This window comes from Cryptomeria japonica, chromosome 9 (assembly GCF_030272615.1).
Source record: "Cryptomeria japonica chromosome 9, Sugi_1.0, whole genome shotgun sequence".
Lineage (NCBI taxonomy): Eukaryota > Viridiplantae > Streptophyta > Pinopsida > Cupressales > Cupressaceae > Cryptomeria > Cryptomeria japonica.
In genome coordinates, this window is record NC_081413.1 from 600,488,388 (window position 1) to 600,506,504 (window position 18,117).

General features: G+C 41.6%; 1 protein-coding gene across 2 annotated transcripts in view; it reads left to right on the forward strand.

The window, feature by feature from the left end:
• The window catches only part of LOC131074510 (endoribonuclease Dicer homolog 2), a 305,149-nt gene that overhangs the window by 75,597 nt on the left and 211,435 nt on the right, over positions 1-18,117 (forward strand). The window lies entirely within an intron of this gene.

Below are 18,117 nucleotides of genomic sequence, written 5' to 3' on the forward strand. Positions count from 1 at the left end.
CTTGCAGTATGTGAGGAAGATTGTTAACATATAAGGCTTCATAAGGGATGTGGATTCTACAAAAGTGCATTTAAGGTTGCGCAAATGTTTAAAGATGATATCAGACATTCAACAATTAAAGAAAGAATTGTAGTGCCTTTTATAAGGCTAAGGAGTGTTGTAAGACTGCAGATTCTGCAGAAGATAGATATTTGCAAATGAATAAGATTTTTTTAACATGGAAAAAATTTCAAAGAGAACAATGATGCAGAAGTGATTACTGTAGGGTGATATGGATCTTTGTAATTATCATTTCCACTTACAAGTATAAATCGTAGTAACAAGGTTTGGTCTCAATATAGACTGAGCAAGCTGATTTTTGGCTCAGACTCAGACTCTGTGAAGATTTGGCAAATTGTAAAAACCGTAAATTTAAAATTTTTAAGGATTAAAACATGTATCATGCAGCCTTCAATAAAAAACTTTTAAAGATACAATGAACTACTCAAATAGAAGCTACTTTGATTACATACACAAGTATACATCAATCACATGAGAATAAAAGTGGATTTGAGCTGAAGGAAACTACAATTTAAGATATATACATATATATCATAACTATTGTCAAGTGTATACAAAAGTCAGATTATGAAATCAACTACAATTTAAGATATATACATGTTTATCATAAATATTTTCAAATGTATACAAAACTCATAGATTATGAAATCAATGGCATGAAAATGAGTATTAAAACTAAAAGTATAAGACTATAAGTCTATTGCTTATAGGGGTCTGCATCACTCATCGAACGTTGCATAGTCATGTCCTATACGGGTGTCTGAGATAGGTCCTCCATGATGATGCAGCCATGATATTTTCTTGTGTACTAGTGACACTAACATCCAAGGGGGTTTGTTTGTGCTCTATCCTCCTTTGCCATGCCTACCACCTTTGGCTCTAGATTCCTTTGATCAACCAATGCATGGTATTCTTTGTTGAAGAGGTGATCCTCAACTTTTGCAATTCAATATGATTTAGGATCAACCTCCTCTAAAGTGATGGAAGATAAGTCTATGCCCAATATTTGTTTTAATAGAGGTGAAGTTTGTAATGAACAAAAACAAGATAATTCAACCTTTTCATCAACAACTTATTGCGCTTCTAGGAGTGAATGTGCTCAAACGTACTCCAATTGTGATCATATCTTGAAGTGCTACATTGTAATCGTCCATCTATCCAATCTTGTTGAAATTGATCTTGTAGATCAACCAACGTGGGTTCTTTTGTGCCTTGCACACACTACTTGTCATCGACAGGGTCCCCCCTTTCTTGTTTTATTCCGTCTCGTCCTGGCTCAGGTCCTGAGTAGGGAGTTCTAGTAATTCGCAGAGAAGATGCAACAATTAAGAATTTCAGAGAAAAGGAGATGATCCTGAAGGAGACTGAACCAGCCCGAGTCTTAGATTCTGAAGAATTCACGCTTTGAAGGTGAGGAGGCAAGGTCTCACATCTAAACCGGATAGTCAAGTTAACCTAGTAGTGAAAGATCCCTGATGGATCTCTTTTACTAATCTGCTGTAATTTTTATTATTTTAAATTGGTTTTTCTTGCTTATTAATATTTTTTTTCAGAAATAGACAGAAGTTGCAAAAGGGTTGGATTCTTTTTGTATTTTGATGATTTTTCAACAAGTAAATAATGAAGTACAAGTACATGAACAAAGTACCGAAAATGAAGTTCATATACAACCAAAACAAATTCGATTCAAAGCAAATTTCTGAATATAAAATCAAATATTTGACCAAATGAAGATTTCCAATAATTCCAGGAAGATTACAATCAGGAATAATTCCAACCTGAATGCTGAAAGAGTAACATAACCAGGAATGAAGCTACGGCAAGATTCCAGCCCTCCAAGTGCTGCATGTGGGAAGGAAAGTGGCTGCCAGGTACAGCCGTATGGCTGCCAAGTACACCCAACTGGTTAGAAACCCCAAACCCCACACTGAACTCTGTCAGAATCGCTGAACCTCCAGAAAGAATGCCGTACAATCTCCAAGATGCTAATAGCTGCAAGCAAATCCAAACCACTGTATTGGGGGCTACGTCCCAAACAGGCAAGGCACTGGGGTTGGCGTCCCAGATGTTGAAAAGCTCTTCAAGAGCCAAATCTCAAATCCAAGATGTAAAATGTGTAAAAGATAATAAGAATTAGGTCTCAACTTCCTTATAACACCTTCCCACTTAGCTCAAACCCTAAAAGTGACTAAATGGGGCATTTAGGGTTAAAATGTTATATTTCTCATTTAAAGTTGCCAAGTGCATAGAAAATGACCTTTTTTCAAATATAAAGAAATCCGTTCACTGAAAGGATTTGAGTCAAAAGAGAAATATTTAGAAAAGTCCAAGACCTTTCCAACGAGCTATTACACCAAGGGATACGCATCCAGATGAGGCCAAAAACCCCTTATTACTCCAAAATGGCTATAAACATAGCCTTATTTAAATAATAAACGCTAACTTAGGAAATATTAAAAATATAACCCAAATAGCTGTAAAATGCTCAAATGACACCACAAACCAGAAAGTCACCCTGCCACCTGTCTGTGACTAAAGTCGGAAATCAAGGATCCACTGGTAGTCTCATCCCTAAAATCTAGGGATGCTCCTAGAAACTAGGAAACAAACCCAAATCCTCTGAAACTGAACCCAAGGAATAATCTCAAGGAGACCCAACCCTAGGTATGGTCATAACCTCCTAAATAGTAGGGATATCCTCCATAAATGTAGGAACGGTCTCCTAAAAATAAGGAACTGCTCCAAACTGATCAACTACTGCCAGAACACCAAGTCCCAGACACTGTATTACCACACTGAGTCTCTATCCATCGCTGTCAGCCTACAAGACCCCATAATAAGCTGACTCACATGTCTCTGCTAGACAGAGCTAAAGAGGGGACATGACAGGTAGGCATTAAACTTGAGGAATGAAGGTCACTCAAAACTTAAGTCAAGGCAAAAATCTTGCAAAATGATCCTGAAGCCAAGTTGAAAAATGTTTCTAAGCCCTCTCAAAAAGCACAAATCGGCCTATAAACCTAAAACGTGAGACAAGTTTATAAAATGTCCTTTTGGCCCGAAATTTGAAAATCACCAAAGTTTAAAAATCGCACATTCTCTTTTGGCCGAAATGGAGAAAGGTCTTTAAAAATCGCACATTAAGTCAATTAGTTGCTCTACCAAAGTCGACATCCAATAAATAGACCGGAAAACATTTTGACCTCGTACATCAATGCTGGGAAAAGCAAACAAACCCCTACAAAAATGACAAGGAGACAACCCCTTCCTAAAGAACACCTACGCTACGGCAAAGCAAACTAAACTAAGGCGGAAAACAGGGAAATTGAACTAAGAACAGAAAACAAACTACTCTAAAACGGAAAACAAAACCTAGACTAACTATATACAAGAAGAGACCGACTATACAAAATGCGGACTATATCCATGCGTCCCCAACCCAGGGTGATTCCTTATTATGTGCAGCAATAACAGGGCAGCAGGAACAGTTCTCAGTTTGGCTGACTTGTCTTTATATTCCGAACAAAAAATTTTCAGTTGGCCACTCTCAAGTTTAACCAGGACATCGGGCAGTATGATCAGTTGGGGAAGTTCATTAGGTCCATGGTTAATCCATTTACAGGTTGTTTTCCCAAAATATTCAAAATTAAACGGAAAATTTTCAGAATTAACAGCATTAGGGATCTCCTTATTTCAAGAGAGGATAGGATACTCAGTGAGTAAATTCTATTCTGCATTGGCCGGATAGAGTCGTAGCAATGCGATTTTAGACGTGTCAACAAGTAAGGGTCAAGCGCTCAAGCATCACCACAATTCATCCCTTCAAACTTTAATTAGGTCTGCTCTGAGTTTTAGGACTACACTTGAATAGGTCTGATTTTGCTAGGTTTGCAGGTCTGATATACCTATGCTTAATGTCTGATTTTTGATATTTTTTGATCTGATTTTCAGGAGCGCACTTGAGATACGCATTGGAACAGCTTAAGGCAGGATGAAGAGGGCTTTTTATTCTACAGGAAGTGGAGCACATTTCTGACATGCCTTAGCACAAGGGAAGGCCAAGTGAGTTTGAAGGTGTCCAATGCACAAAATGTGCTGAGTGCATTTGAGGTGCTGTTATGCTCAAAGTTGAGGCCGGTGTGGAGGGTAGTGTTGCACTATAAGGTGGGCACATCCAAGACATCCCAATGCACAACAGCCCAAGGTGGGTTTAAGGTAGTTGTGTATAGACTTGGTAGGATGCATATAAAGAAGGTGCTTGCACAAAAAAATGTGAAAGAACCGCCCTTGGAACAATACTTGGCCAATTTTTTGATTTGCAACATGAGGTAAGGTGTATTTGAAGTGGTGGTCTGCACAAAGGAAGTAGGGCACATTTTAGGGCTGGCCTTGCATAACAAAGGTGGTGAAAATGGGAGGTTGATATGCACAAATGAGTGTTTTAACAAACATTGCAAGTGCATATGCAAGAGTTCATCAAGAGGGTGTGCATACACAAAAAAAGGTGTTAGAGCACATTTGACATGAATGAATACGCAATAAACCTTGGGCGCACTATTTAGCTTAACTTGCATAGCACAATGCATGAGAGAAGTGAGCACATCTAGGGGATAGTCATGCACAAATAGGAAAAGTGGATATGGAAGGGTAGTTTGCACAACTAGGATGGCATTAAGACCTTTGCTTGCACTAATGACCTGTTGTGACCTTTTCCACACATCGCCCCATTGCAAATGGGGACCCTCCCTTTTTCATGCTTTCTAGGGTTTTTGTTAGTGTCGCGTGGCCTTCCGCTTCAGTTTTGCTCAGTTTTGAACGGTTTGAGTCTTAAGGATTGAAAGCCAGTTTTTGCAAGGCAAGTGATAATGGAGCCTAGACACCATCAAAGTGCCTAGAAAGGCCAAAGGACGAAGAACGTGTTGGCGGCAATATTGTACATGAAAATAAAACTAGTTAATTAAGTTGTAATTGTCTTGGTTAGTTGGCAACCGCGGGGTGGTAGTTACGGTGCGACGGTTGGCGCTCGCACCCCCTCGGTATCTTTATATACTTCCGAATGTAACTTGTGACAGACGATTATGAATGGAATAACATCTCTTATACTTTATCAGATATCTATGGCATTATTATTCTGCATTATGTGTTTTATCTGTGTACTTTAAGTTATTCACCAGAGAGGGTAAACATTTGGCGCTGTTGCCTAGACGTACTCGGGAAAGGAAGGAGTGGATGGCGCATGGACACGATGGGCCTACCCGTTGGTGAGATAAACCCAGAGGCCGATGACGCACAAACAGAGCTCTACAACGGGGAAGACAATGCGACGAGGGAATTTTCAATCCTGCTCCAGGTAGCCATCGAGACCTACGTCCGACGAGAGGCCACGGAGGCTGAAATCCCACCAGGTGCCGTGTGGACAACATTGGAGGTTAGCCCGACAGTAAATCGGTTGATGAACCACCTCCCCCGGTTGCTTGCATAGGCATCGCTAGCACAACAAGCTCGCCTGGAGGAGATTGCCCGGGAAGAGCGACACCAACAAATCCTCCAACAGTACAAAGAAAGCAGCCGTCAGGAAGTGGAGCGGGATGGCACGAGGCCAGGAAGGAATTGAACCCTGAATCCCATAGGGATAAAGGAACATTCTATATTCAAATAAAGGTGTCATACTATTGACACGAGTTGTATCTGACGAAATGAATTAATAAAGGCGTGTTCTGGTTTATGTGTTGTGAATTATGGAAATGTACGGGAATTAATGCCCAACCTATTAAACAAAGATAGAAATAAGAAAGTAGAAACAGACGAGTGGGAGGCCGCGCAGAGGGCCTTGATTCTTGAACAATGAGTAGAACGTAGACGGAGGCTGAGGCAACTTGCCGAAGGACGACCTGCTGAGGGGTTGGCCGAAGGGAACCAAGGAGGTGTCACGGAGGGTGCAGAAGCCGAGGGAAATTTCTACGCGTCGCCGGAACACCGTAGGGTGAGAAGCCACGAAGAGTTTCTGGAGGAAACAAGGTCGAAGAGACCCCGGATCAGTTTAGAAACTTATCCCTTACGCCACGAAGTGAGGATCACCAAAGGGAGCCAGGAGTGGGCGCGGGTGAGAACGGAGGGGAGGACAACTGTACGGTTGAAGGTGCCACACACGGCAGGCAAAACACTGTACCTCCAGTCACCCACGCAGGACACACCACCGGCGCTGGAGGGAGCGGTGCAGGGGCACAGACACAACCACAGCCACCTCCAGGAAGACGACCCTCATCGATGGTGGGCAAATAGAAGTTGCCTAAATTCAACGAAGATGGCAACGATGACCCCGTACGGCATTGCCGTACGTGTGGGACAATATGGTCAGCCAAGGGGGTGGTTGACAAAGCGGATTGGGTTGTGCAGTTCCCTGCCACCCTGAAAGGGGTAGCCATTGATTGGTACTTTGATGTGGATAAAGTAAAGGTGGGAACATGGGACGAACTACAGAAAGCTTTCGAGAAGGAGTTTCGACTCCTTCGAGATGATAATGAGATCGTGGCGGAGATATTAAGCACAAAGAAGGGAAAGCACGAGACAGTGCGAACATACAGCCAACGGTTAAAGGAGTTACTGGGGAAGATGGAGAACCAGCCGACTGACGGACTAAAGAAGAGATGGTTTGTGGAAGGGTTGCGGTCATCCCTGAGGAGAAAGATGAAAATTGTATTGCCCACCTCATATGATGACGCGTACAACCGCGCAATGGATTTGGAAAGTGAAGGCAAAACATCGCGGAAGAAAATGGACAAGTCCTTTGTAGAAGAAGAGTCCTTGGGAGAAAGCAGCAGTGATGAATCATCAAGTAAGAAGGTGCAAGCTCTTGAAAAGGATATGCACCATATGTTGAAGGAATTTAAGAACATGAAAGGAAGCACGATAAAAAACGAAGAGGTGTGGTGCACTGATTGTAAGGAAGAAGGCCACACAAAAGGCACCTGCTCGAAGAAGGGCTTTTGTGAGATTTGCCAAGTGATGGCACACTCCATCAAGGAATGCCCATAGAACATGAAATCCCAAAGTACGCAAATGAGCCAAGTGTTGTTCACGAAGCAGGCCACAACATTCGCACTAGCGGGTACGGCCCAGCAAACCAACACAACGACATCATCTGAAGGTTACCGGGACAACAGATGCGGCGACGGAAGGAATAACAACAATAACAATAACGGAAGCTGTATCCAGTATGACGCCAAGGGCCGGCCAATGATCCAATGTAGGGCTTGTAATCAGTGGGGGCACTTCGCTTGTGATTGCATGAAGGAAGCCACCCCTCAGCACCTTTGCCGATGGTGTGGGCCAGGCGACCATGAGGACGCAAATTGCCCAAAGGCAGGGGTTAATCTCCTCAACATTGAGAAGGTTGAGAAGACTGATGAGAAAGAAGTATTGGCGATCACTCGTGCTCAGACGAAAAAGGCCACTTATCCCGACCCCCGTACGGAGAAGGAGAGATTACGGGAGGCAAAGGCCAATATTGAACTTGAGATGATGACCGAACGACGGAACAACAAGATGGTGAGTACATCATCCCCTACGGAAGCTGAAAATAACATCATTGGTCAAGTACTGCAGATGGAAGTACCTATAAGGGTAAAGGATCTTCTAGAAACAATGCCATAGTTAAGAACTGCCATTTTTAGTTCCATACAAACCACTGCGCAAGCACCTTTGTGTGCCACACGGGCGGAAGTTCCGGTCAGCCCCTTGGCTGACCCAATGTTGTTGGCCTTAAATAGTGGTCAGCATCCTGCTGTAGTAGAGATGGGAATTCTCGGGGCTATCCCCAAGGACACCATCGTGGACGGAGGTTCGGGGGTGAATGTATTGCCAGAGGATACGTGGAAGAAGCTGGGGAAGCCAACACTATGGCCACCTATGTTCAACTTGGTAGGTGCAGACCAGCAGGGTGTCAAGCCACTCGGCACCTTGATGGCCCAGCTAGTCACCATCGGCATGCAACACTTCATACTAGATTTTGTGGTAATCCCACTCAAGAAGAAGGGGTACGACGCCATCTTAGGCAGAGGGTGGCTGGTTACAGCAAAGGTGAACCACGACTGGAAAAGGAACACCATTTCTATGGAGAAAGGGGGGCGGAAGTACACCATTGATATGAGGACCCAAGTTGTCGGCAAGGAACTGGCATCATCTTCGGAATCGGAGGGTGAAGGAAAAGGCGACCTGAGGGACGAAGGACGGGGTTGTAGGGAGCCCAATGACGAAGGGATTCTCAAACTAGGAGAGTGCTCCGAGGATGAGATAGGGTCATTGAACAGGCTCTTCCACTGGCAGATGGAGGATTACGAAATGTTCCAGAGCTACAGGCTCGAAGTAGAGGAACCAGAGCAAGTAATAGAGGAGATGTACCTGCCAGAATACATAGAATATTGGAAGGGAGACGCCCCAAACCTCGGTGACGTAGATAATCCGAAGATCATTTGTGTCGGCAACAATTGGAACCTTGTGTGGAAGGCCGCAACCTTCAAAATCTTTATTACTCTTCTTCTTCTTATGTACGGGAAGGAGACCGTGGTCCCTGTAGAATTTGTGGTTCCAGGTCTTCATATGGCCATTGAAAATAGACTTGCCACCAACGGGTCCAAATTGAAACCCTACCACGAGAAGCGCTCAAGGGACCTGAGAGGCTGGAAAGACACCCGAGAGTCTGGAGGGGAACCCGATAGGATGGAAGGGGACTTGAGAGGTTGGGCAGGCGACTCGAGAGGCACGGGACCAAAGCGGGAGACTCTCGGGTGAGGCAAACCGAGAAAGGGCGATCCCAGAGGCACGAAACCCGAGCCGAATTTGGACACTTGAAAAAAAAAATCCATACGATCCGTACGGCAAAAAAAAAAAACTAGAGAAAAAAGCCACGCTGGAATCACCGTGCGGTGGCAATACCAACGGTGGGACCACCGACAGTGGAACCACCGTACGGTGGCCAGACTGGCGGTGGAACCACCGTACGGTGGGACATTGTGCGATGGATACCACCGCTGCCACAAGGCATAAAGCACAACCGAAGACATAAACACGCGCACAAGTAGCAACCCCTGCCCAAACGCATAGACACACAAACACGCACTCCGCCCAACAACACAGCGCAAGCACAGGGAAGGCATACATAGCCATCCAGGAGGTAGTTAAGCATTCGACGTGTAGAAGGAGGCCTGTACGGTGTGTATGGTAGACGGTTGGTCATGTATTCCGTATGGGGTGTTGATCGCATGGGAAGGTGGTTGTACGATTAGAGGTGTCAGTGTTGTTGTTGACCGTACGGGGAGGTTGTATGGCTGGGGTGCCATCGGGGACATTATAGTGGAAAAAAAAAAAAGAAAAAAGAAAAAAAAAACGACGACGACCAGATTGAAAAATCATTCGATGACATCTGGAGCCAGAACGCTGAAAATATTAGACTGGAGAAGAAGGGTTTTGACATCTGGGGCGCTGCCCCTGGACCTCGCGAGGGCGCTGCCCTCGACCCCGCTGGGGTGCTGCCCCAGACGCCTAGTTTATTTTTAAGCTACAATACACTTTTTGAGTTGGGCGAAGGGCATCAGAGAAGGCACGATAAGTGTTGGGTTGTCCCGTACTGTGAGAAAGAAACCTGCAGCTAAGCATTGGCGGGGAAGCCATAAGCCGTAGAGGGAGACAAATTTGGAGGTTGCGAACAAACATAGTTTGAGGGAAGGCATTGCAAAAACGCGAAGTCATACAGCACCAGAGAGTTATTTAGTTCAGTTATCAAACTTTGGGGAGTGTGATGGAGGATTTGAGGTGTCTCCTAGCCTTTGTGCTCGAAGGTTGTGGCCACTTCTAGGCATGAATGGTACGCTTTGAGGAACTCGGAGTATGTCTTGGCTGGACGTGAGGTTGCCTTGGTGGATGCACAGAGGGCTCGGGAGGAGCTGACCACCAGGTTGGAGGTAGTACTAGCGTGAGACTTAGCTCGGCGTACCCAAGAGTTGGATGTCGAGAGGGCAGCGCGGGTGGCTATCGAGGACAAATTGGCTAGGGAGACAGTGTCATTTGAGTAGCAGTTGGTGGAGGGTGAAAAGCGTGTTTTGCAGACAAGTTGGGTTTAGGCACAGGAGGATTGGGCTGTCAAGGAAACAAAAAAAACAAAACAAAAAAAAAGAGCTCTTGCGGAAGCAATAATGGTGACATCCGCACTTGAGCATAGGATGGTAGCCGAAAAAGGTTTTTAAGCGAGGACACAGCAGGTGTATAAGTTCCGGGCTCGACTGGCGTCAACAGTTCTGTTTAATGTCATCTCTATTTTGTATTAAGTCGTCCGGAGATGAATTCTTTTCTTCTGGGGGGAATGATGTTGGCGGCAATATTGTACATGAAAATAAAACTAGTTAATTAAGTTGTAATTGTCTTGGTGAGTTGGCAACCGCGGGGTGGTAGTTGCGGTGCGACAGTTGGCGCTTGCACCCCCTCGGTATCTTGATATACTTCTTAATGTAACTTGTGACTGACAATTATGAATGGAATAACATCTCTTATACTTTATCTGATATCTATGTTATTATTATTCTGCATTATGTGTTTTATCTGTGTACTTTAAGTTATTCACCCGAGAGGGTAAATAGAACGCAATTGATTTGAACAGATTAAAACTTTCTATTTTTAGAAAGTTTGCTTTTTTGCTTTTTCCTATTTTTTAGGAAGTTTCTTTTTTGGCATTTTAGTCCGATCCCCAATATGGCTATTTTTAGAAAGTTTTCCCTATTTTTTAGGGATGTCTGCTTTTTGCTTTTTTAGAGTGGGGATCTAGGGTTTGCACTGGTACCATTGACTTGCATCGATCGCGATCAAATTTTTTTCAAGTTTTGACCCAAAAAACTAAGTTCCTACATTTTAGGGGTCATGACACTTCAGATGGGCTATTTGAGTATGGGTTTCAAATATCATGTTAATCTGGCCAAAATTGAAAAGGTTATTGAATTTTTAAGTTTTCCAAATATTTCTAAGTCTGGCTAATGGTGTTTAAAGTTGTGGTAGGAACTCCGCTGTCATGGAAGAGAAGAATAGTCATGGTCATCACAAAGTCCGCCCAAGGTGAACTTCAAATGTCCGCCCATGATGGAGACTCTCAAAAGTCCGCCCTACTCTTGGTAGCCAAAAGGTGTCAAGTCTTAAGAAATCCGCCCTCTTTGGTGCTCAAGATCAGAAAAGTCCGCCCCAAGAAGGAAAGGAGCCATTCAAGTCTGCCCTTGGTCAAAGACTATGGTGTGTAAGATAAACAAAGTCCGCCCTCCTTGGAGCTTAAGATGAAGCAAAGTCTGCCCAAGGTGATGAGTGTAAAATGGTTCTTGAGTTAGGAAAAGTCTGCCCTATGGTTAAGGCCTCAAGCATGTGATGGTTCCCAACTCTCAAAAACTCCGCCCTACATCAGCATATGATGGTAAACAACATCAAAAAAGTCCACCCTATCTTTGATGAAGGTTGAAGTAAGTCAAAAAGTCCGCCCAAGAATGTAAGAAGCAACTTGTGAAAGGTGCAGGGAAATGATGAAATCTGCCTAAGATATGAGCATGAACTTCACCAAGTCCGCCCTCCTTGGTGCCTAAGATGGACAAAGTCTGCCCTTGGTTAAATGTAAGGTGCATAAGATCAGTAAAGTCCGCCCTCACCTTGGTTCTTGAAACATTACAAAGTCTGCCCTCTTGGGTTCTTGGAGTTGAGAAAGTCCGTTTAACCTGCATAAAGTTCCTAAACATCATAAAGTCCGCCTTCATGGAGCTCAAGATCAGGTTAGTCAGCCATGAGTAAGGTATATGGAGTTAGTAAAGTCCGCCTTCGAGGTATTGAGAAGTTTACCTTGAGGATGAGGAGATATGGCTAAGTGTATGAAGTGGTGCCAAGAATCAGATCAAGTCTGCTCAAGAAGTAAAACATATGGTGCATGACATCAAGAAAGTCCGCCTAACCTGCAGGTCTATAGTGCTTAACTTCAGCAAAGTCCGCCTTGCTGCAGATGAAAGGTTCCAAAGGTTTGAAAATCTCCGCCCTACTTGATGAAGTCCTAAGACATGTTCCATGTGCTCAAGAAACTCTGCCCAAGGTGAATAGTTTGGTTCCAAGTGCTGTTCCATGAGTTTCAAAAACTCCGCCCTATGTTTGAGAGAGTTGTTCCATGAACTTCATAAAGTCCGCCCTTGGAAGTATTAATGAAGATGATTGTGTGGTGCCACAAACTCTCAAAACTTTGCCCCAAAAGATGAACAAGTGTGGTGTCATGAGTTGGTTGAAGTCCGCCCCAGTGATGAAAGATCAAACAAACTCCAAAGTATGCCTTAAAAATGATCAGATCATGGTAAGATCAGGTTTGAAGATGAGGTATTAAGCTGAAGAGGAGTTCAAGTTCAGGATGAAATAATCAGATTTTGGTTAAGTATGAATGAATATGAAGTATTGTACCTTGTCTAGTTCCCCCAATCTTCCAAAGTCTGCCCTATGCTGGAGTGTGGTGCCTGGTTTAGTTCCCCAACTTGAAGTAAGTCCACCCAAGTAAGATACTTGCTGAAATGGAAGACAAGAAGATGATGACAACATAATCTATCATGGAAAATATTCTAGCGCATGGAGAAATTCTTCTCCAAATTCAAGGCACTTGGAAGAACCTCAAGGCATCAAGAAAGAAAAGTCCTCAGACTTGATTTCAGACTTCTTGGAATCAATCAAGACAACTTCTCGAAGGATTTCATCTCCTGAAGAGTCAAAGACAAGCTCCCAATTAGAATCAGATGGTGACAAGAAGGAACAAATTTCCATACTTAGACATTTTCTTGACACAAATTGGAGAATTCAAAGAAGACATCCAACACGCTGAGGTGGCGCCTCGTCATCTGCCAGCCAATCAGATTGTTTCAAGTCGGCATGTCCAGTTTCAATGAACCTGACTTATCGAAAAGCTTCTAGGAGGGCACACTTCACAATGCAACAACCTTCTATTTTCATTGATGGTTCATATTTAGCAAGGACAAGTGTCCTCAAATGTAATTTTCTCACTGGTCGAGGGGTAGTTAGTTTTGGGAAACCCTATTTAGGGTTTGTAACTTTCAATCTGGGCCCTTGATCACTGTTTGATCTCGGCCATTCATTATTTTCTGAAAACTATATAAGGCTACCTCCTCTCATTTGGAGAGTGTGAGGTTTTTGATATATTGTTGCGTGAAGGTCATTTTTCAAATAATACATTGCATGTGCGCTTTCTCTTAAGGCTTTGTAATCTCTGTTATTTGAGTGATTAGCATGGTTTCAATTTCCTCAACACATTAGTTAGAATTTAATTTAGATTTGCTTTCAAGTTGTTAGAATTGAATGAAGGATTTGATAAGTATTAATTAACGGTGTATCTCCGCTCATACTTTTGGTAAATGGATGATTTCCTTTACTGTGCAAAGTTAGTCCGAGCCTATCCCCTGTGCATGCCAAAACTTTGATCATAAGCACAACCCGTTGAAGATTGCACCTGCTTTGTGTAGTTGTCCTCAGTGTGGCGAAGCAAAGTGTGGTTTCCCAAGAACACCTAGTTAATACCATCGTCAAAATTCATAGGTTTAGATCAGCTTTCTTAACCCTATCCCATTTTCCCCTTTTTGAAAGCCTAAATCTCGAAAAATCCAAAAAAAAGAAGAGAGAGCTTGAAATTGATAAATCTATCTAAGTCTAGAAGCTTGAAAGACACTTGTAAACGTGAGTCCCCCTTGAGATTTTCAGCATACACTACCCAAGTAGCTATTTCACTAAAGTCGCTTGTTCGCACATATAGACCTTGGAATCAGTAGTAATTTTTCAGGAGAGGATAGAATACCTTCGGGTATCTTATTCTAATGTTTGGTAGATGATAAAACAGACACCAACATGACCATGGGTAGCTTCTAGAGGTTGCCTTGCACAAAATTTAACCCTAGGTGCACTTGAGATGTGTTGATGACTTGATGCACAAGCTTGACTTGAGCGCAAACGAGGTGGTTGTATGCACATGATAATGGTTGAGGCTTTGATGGAACTTGAGGTAGGGGTGTGCACAAGTTTGTACATGCTACGAGGGGGTTGCTCCAAACTTTGACAAATTTTTTGCATCCTTTCTCCACCTAGGACCTGCACAAATACAGACTTGAAGTTCATGACCCTAATCATTATGATTGGAATTCCTAACAAAATTACAAGCAAGCTTACCACTTCTTGCTCAATCATCTATTCCTATCAACATCTTGCACCTTGACAACATTAGCAACTTTGACAAGATTTTGCAACATTTGACAACTTTTTAGCAACTTAGCAATTTTCCTCAATCCTCAATCCTGACACTCACAAAAAGTACAAAACTATCGCCAAGATAAAGACAACTAAACCCTAAGCTACGAAGAAAAAAAGTGGTGGTCCCCATTTGCAATGGGACGTGTATGTTTGCAACATTATAGTTCCTTCTTCAGAGTTGCCTCCTTTGGATGAGGAAGGCAGATTGGTATTGATTCTTGAGGCAATGATTGATTTCAGGGAGTGTTCTCTGAGGAAGAGGACTATCAAGGAGTACTTGGTGAATTGGAAGAACTTACTAGTGGAGGATGCTACTTGGGAGAGTGAGTAGATTTTACAATATCTGAACCTGCAATTGCTTGAGAACAAGCAATTTTTGGGAGGGAGTATTGTAATGTTCCCTTGTCACACCTAGTCATCTTTGCTTTCTGTTAGCCTATTCTTGGGTTCTCTTAAGCTATTCAAACTTGGTTAGGGGAGTCATTGTTTTGTGGAGAGCTCGGTTTTTCAGTTTTAATGGTTTTGGACAGCAATGCTATTTTAGTAAGTGCTGTTTTGGGCTCTTGGCATATGCTTTAGCTTCAATGCGAAGTGGTTTCTTTTTCAATTCTTTGATGAATTTTCTAAGGCAGTGAAAGTTATAATTAATATTTTCACTTAAGTGTTTAATATTTCATAGAGTTATGTCCCCAAGTTGGATGCCTAGACTATGGATGGAACAATAATTGTTTTTAAAAGGTTTCTTTGGGGGCTTTTTGAGGGAATAAAATATTTAAATTTTATAAGTGCCTTAATTCCCTCCAAACTCTATAAATTGGAGTTTTGGCTCTCATTTCTGCATTCTGAGTTTGCACAAATATAGAGATGTAGTTGCAATGACTTTGGAGTTCTTTCTGGAGTTGTTGAGGATGAAAATCCTCTTCAGTGGTGAAAGACCCAACCTAGCTGGTTCGTTGTTTTCATTCAGATAATATGCTTGATTTGCTTGAGGTTTGGTGATTCAAGTTTCTCAAGGATGAACATTTATATGGTATTTTGATTTGGACATAAGTATATATGGCGTGATTGCTGATTTTGATGCATTTGCAAGTTTTGGGGTGAAAATACATACCTGGCTGTACACTTCCGGCCATAGGTAGACCGTCATTTTGGTTTATATCACCTGGGATATTGCCTATGTGCTTCTGGGTATTGTTTCCTTGCATTTTCCTCTGTTGGGCGACTAAGTTCCATATATTATTTGAAGGGTTTTGAACGATTCTGAAATTTCTAAGTGAAATCATCCTAGGACAGGGCCGTACAACTGCTGTAGGTGGCATGTGGGTTATTCTTGAGTAAAATATTCTTTTAGTTGGCTGCAAATTACTTTCCTCTGAGGTGTTTGGGTTTTGGGAAGGTAAACTGAAGTTTATTCGGCAGTTTGGAGGACAAGTATATCGTCTTGGGATCATTTTGTTGAATTGCCCTTGAGTTTTGTGTGCTCAGATTGCTGGTGCAGAATTCGAGTCTATTTTTCAGTGAATGAAAGGACAAAATAGCTAGTGTAACATTGTTTCTCTGGCCTGAGTGCATGAGGAGTTATGTGCATTGTTTGGGAATGTCCTAAAATCTCATCTGCCCCTCTAAATAGTGCTAAGATTAAATAAAAGTGATTTTCAGATTGATTTCTGACTATCTTCTTTAAGAGTGTGCTGCTACAGGTCTGTTTAGCTTTGAATGCTGTCCATTTTCAGTTAATTTATATTGTGAACGTCAAAGAGATATTGTGAAGACTTTGTTATTATGCTCTTTGGTATTGTCAATCTTTGAGCAAATATGATTTGCACTGCCAAAGGCATAACGCTCCAGTTAAGGGCCACTATCACGAACATTGATATTGTAGAGGATGAATGGAGTGAGGATTGCCTCATTGAGAGAGAGACTGCTGTCCCCTGATTATAAGAACAGGATGTATCCATTTGTCAATTTGTCACTTTCCACCCACCCTGTTTGATGCCCTGGCATTAGATGGCTAGATTGATGCTCTGGCAACTAACACTACCGCTATTGATGCTCGCTTGAATAGATGGGCTGATGCTTGAATAGATCCTTCCTCCCCTAACCCACGGTATCAAGTTATCGAATTCCTTCAGAATGAAAGCATGCTCCAATTTGGCAGGAAAGAAAGAAACTATAGCCGGAGGAAAGAAAGATGCTAACATGCCTACACCGGGAGGATTATCCTGAACTTCTATTTTGTTTGGCCTCTTCAAATGCATTGTAATCTGCAAATGTTTATGAAAAAATCAATAAATGAAGTCTTAAATGATTCCTATAAGAAAACTGTCTATTTTTCATTGCTTGTTATCTCTCAAAAAAGTACAAACAGGTACATCAAAAAAATATTAGGGGTACTAATTACAAAAGGTCGCTTTCGTAGGGAAAGTAGGTACACATGTAGGATATTTAAATTTTATACTCCTATACAAGGAAGCATTTTGAAATTAAAATTTCAAGACTATCAATGCACGCCATTGTGAAAACATGATTTTTCTAATTTTCAAATATTGTTCAGGTGTGTCAATGAATATATATGCGCATTTTAGTGGAGGTAGTAAATTTTGGAAAGTTCAAGTTAAATGTTTAGGGGAATGCCAATAAAAATCTAGTTTTTATAAAGAAATTTCAGTTTTATTCAAGCGGTTGTAGGAGAATATTAAGGTGCCTATACAAAGCATATTTTTGTATTAAAATATCCAAATTTCAATATGCTTAATGTGTGTGAGGAATGAGGTGTGCATTTCATATCTAGTGCTAGTTTTTGTTTCATAGGATTTCTTTGAAATGATTAAATGGACACCTAAGTGCAAGGGTACCCATTAACAAAGAATTTTTTTATTTCACATCAAAATTTTTATGCCACATTACCATGGTGTGCCTAAGGGCAAGGGTGCAGCTCAGTAAAAGTCATAGTTGACATTGGTGATTTGGGATGTAGATGGGCACCTCACCAAAGAAATTTCTTGTATTTAAAAAATTATGTTATCAGTTGTGCACCCAAGGATGAAGTGTACACAATAAAAAGGAAATCAGTAGTTCAAGCTCAAAGTTTGTTTTATAGTGTATTGGTGCATTAGCATATATATAAAAGTGCACATTAATCAAAGAAATTCAAAACATTCTAAGTAAAATTTTAATTGTTTTTTAGAGGGTTAGCCATGATCAAAGGGAACATTGCCGAATATCAAAATCATCCAGAGCAATCTATTTAGAAGTTTATTTTTAGCGATCACCTTTTTCAAAGAAAAGAACATATTTTGAGATTTGATATTCTTTGCTGGATATATTTATAGCTCATGCTATTTTTAGCATGAGGAGATTATGTTATTTTTAGCTTTCCACTATTTTTAGTTTTTATTATTTATAGCCTGAAGTTAGCTACTTTTAGAGAATCTATTTCTAGATATCTTGCCATGCGAGAGATGTAAGCATTATGTCATAGTTTGTAATGAATTCAAGCGACAACTTAATGAGAAGTTCCATGGTTTTACTTCTAGTATGAGGATAGGATTTTTGTATTAAAAAGTGTATTCCATGCAATCAATTATTCTTAGAGTAAATGTACCAATTAGCTTTTTATTTATTTTTATGCAATACCTTTCTAAAACAGTATAAATAAGTGTTATTTTGCCTTACATTACAAATGGTAATTCTCATGCTTACATATTGCTGAAGTTATTATTCAACAATTATTTAGTGTTATTGTTATTC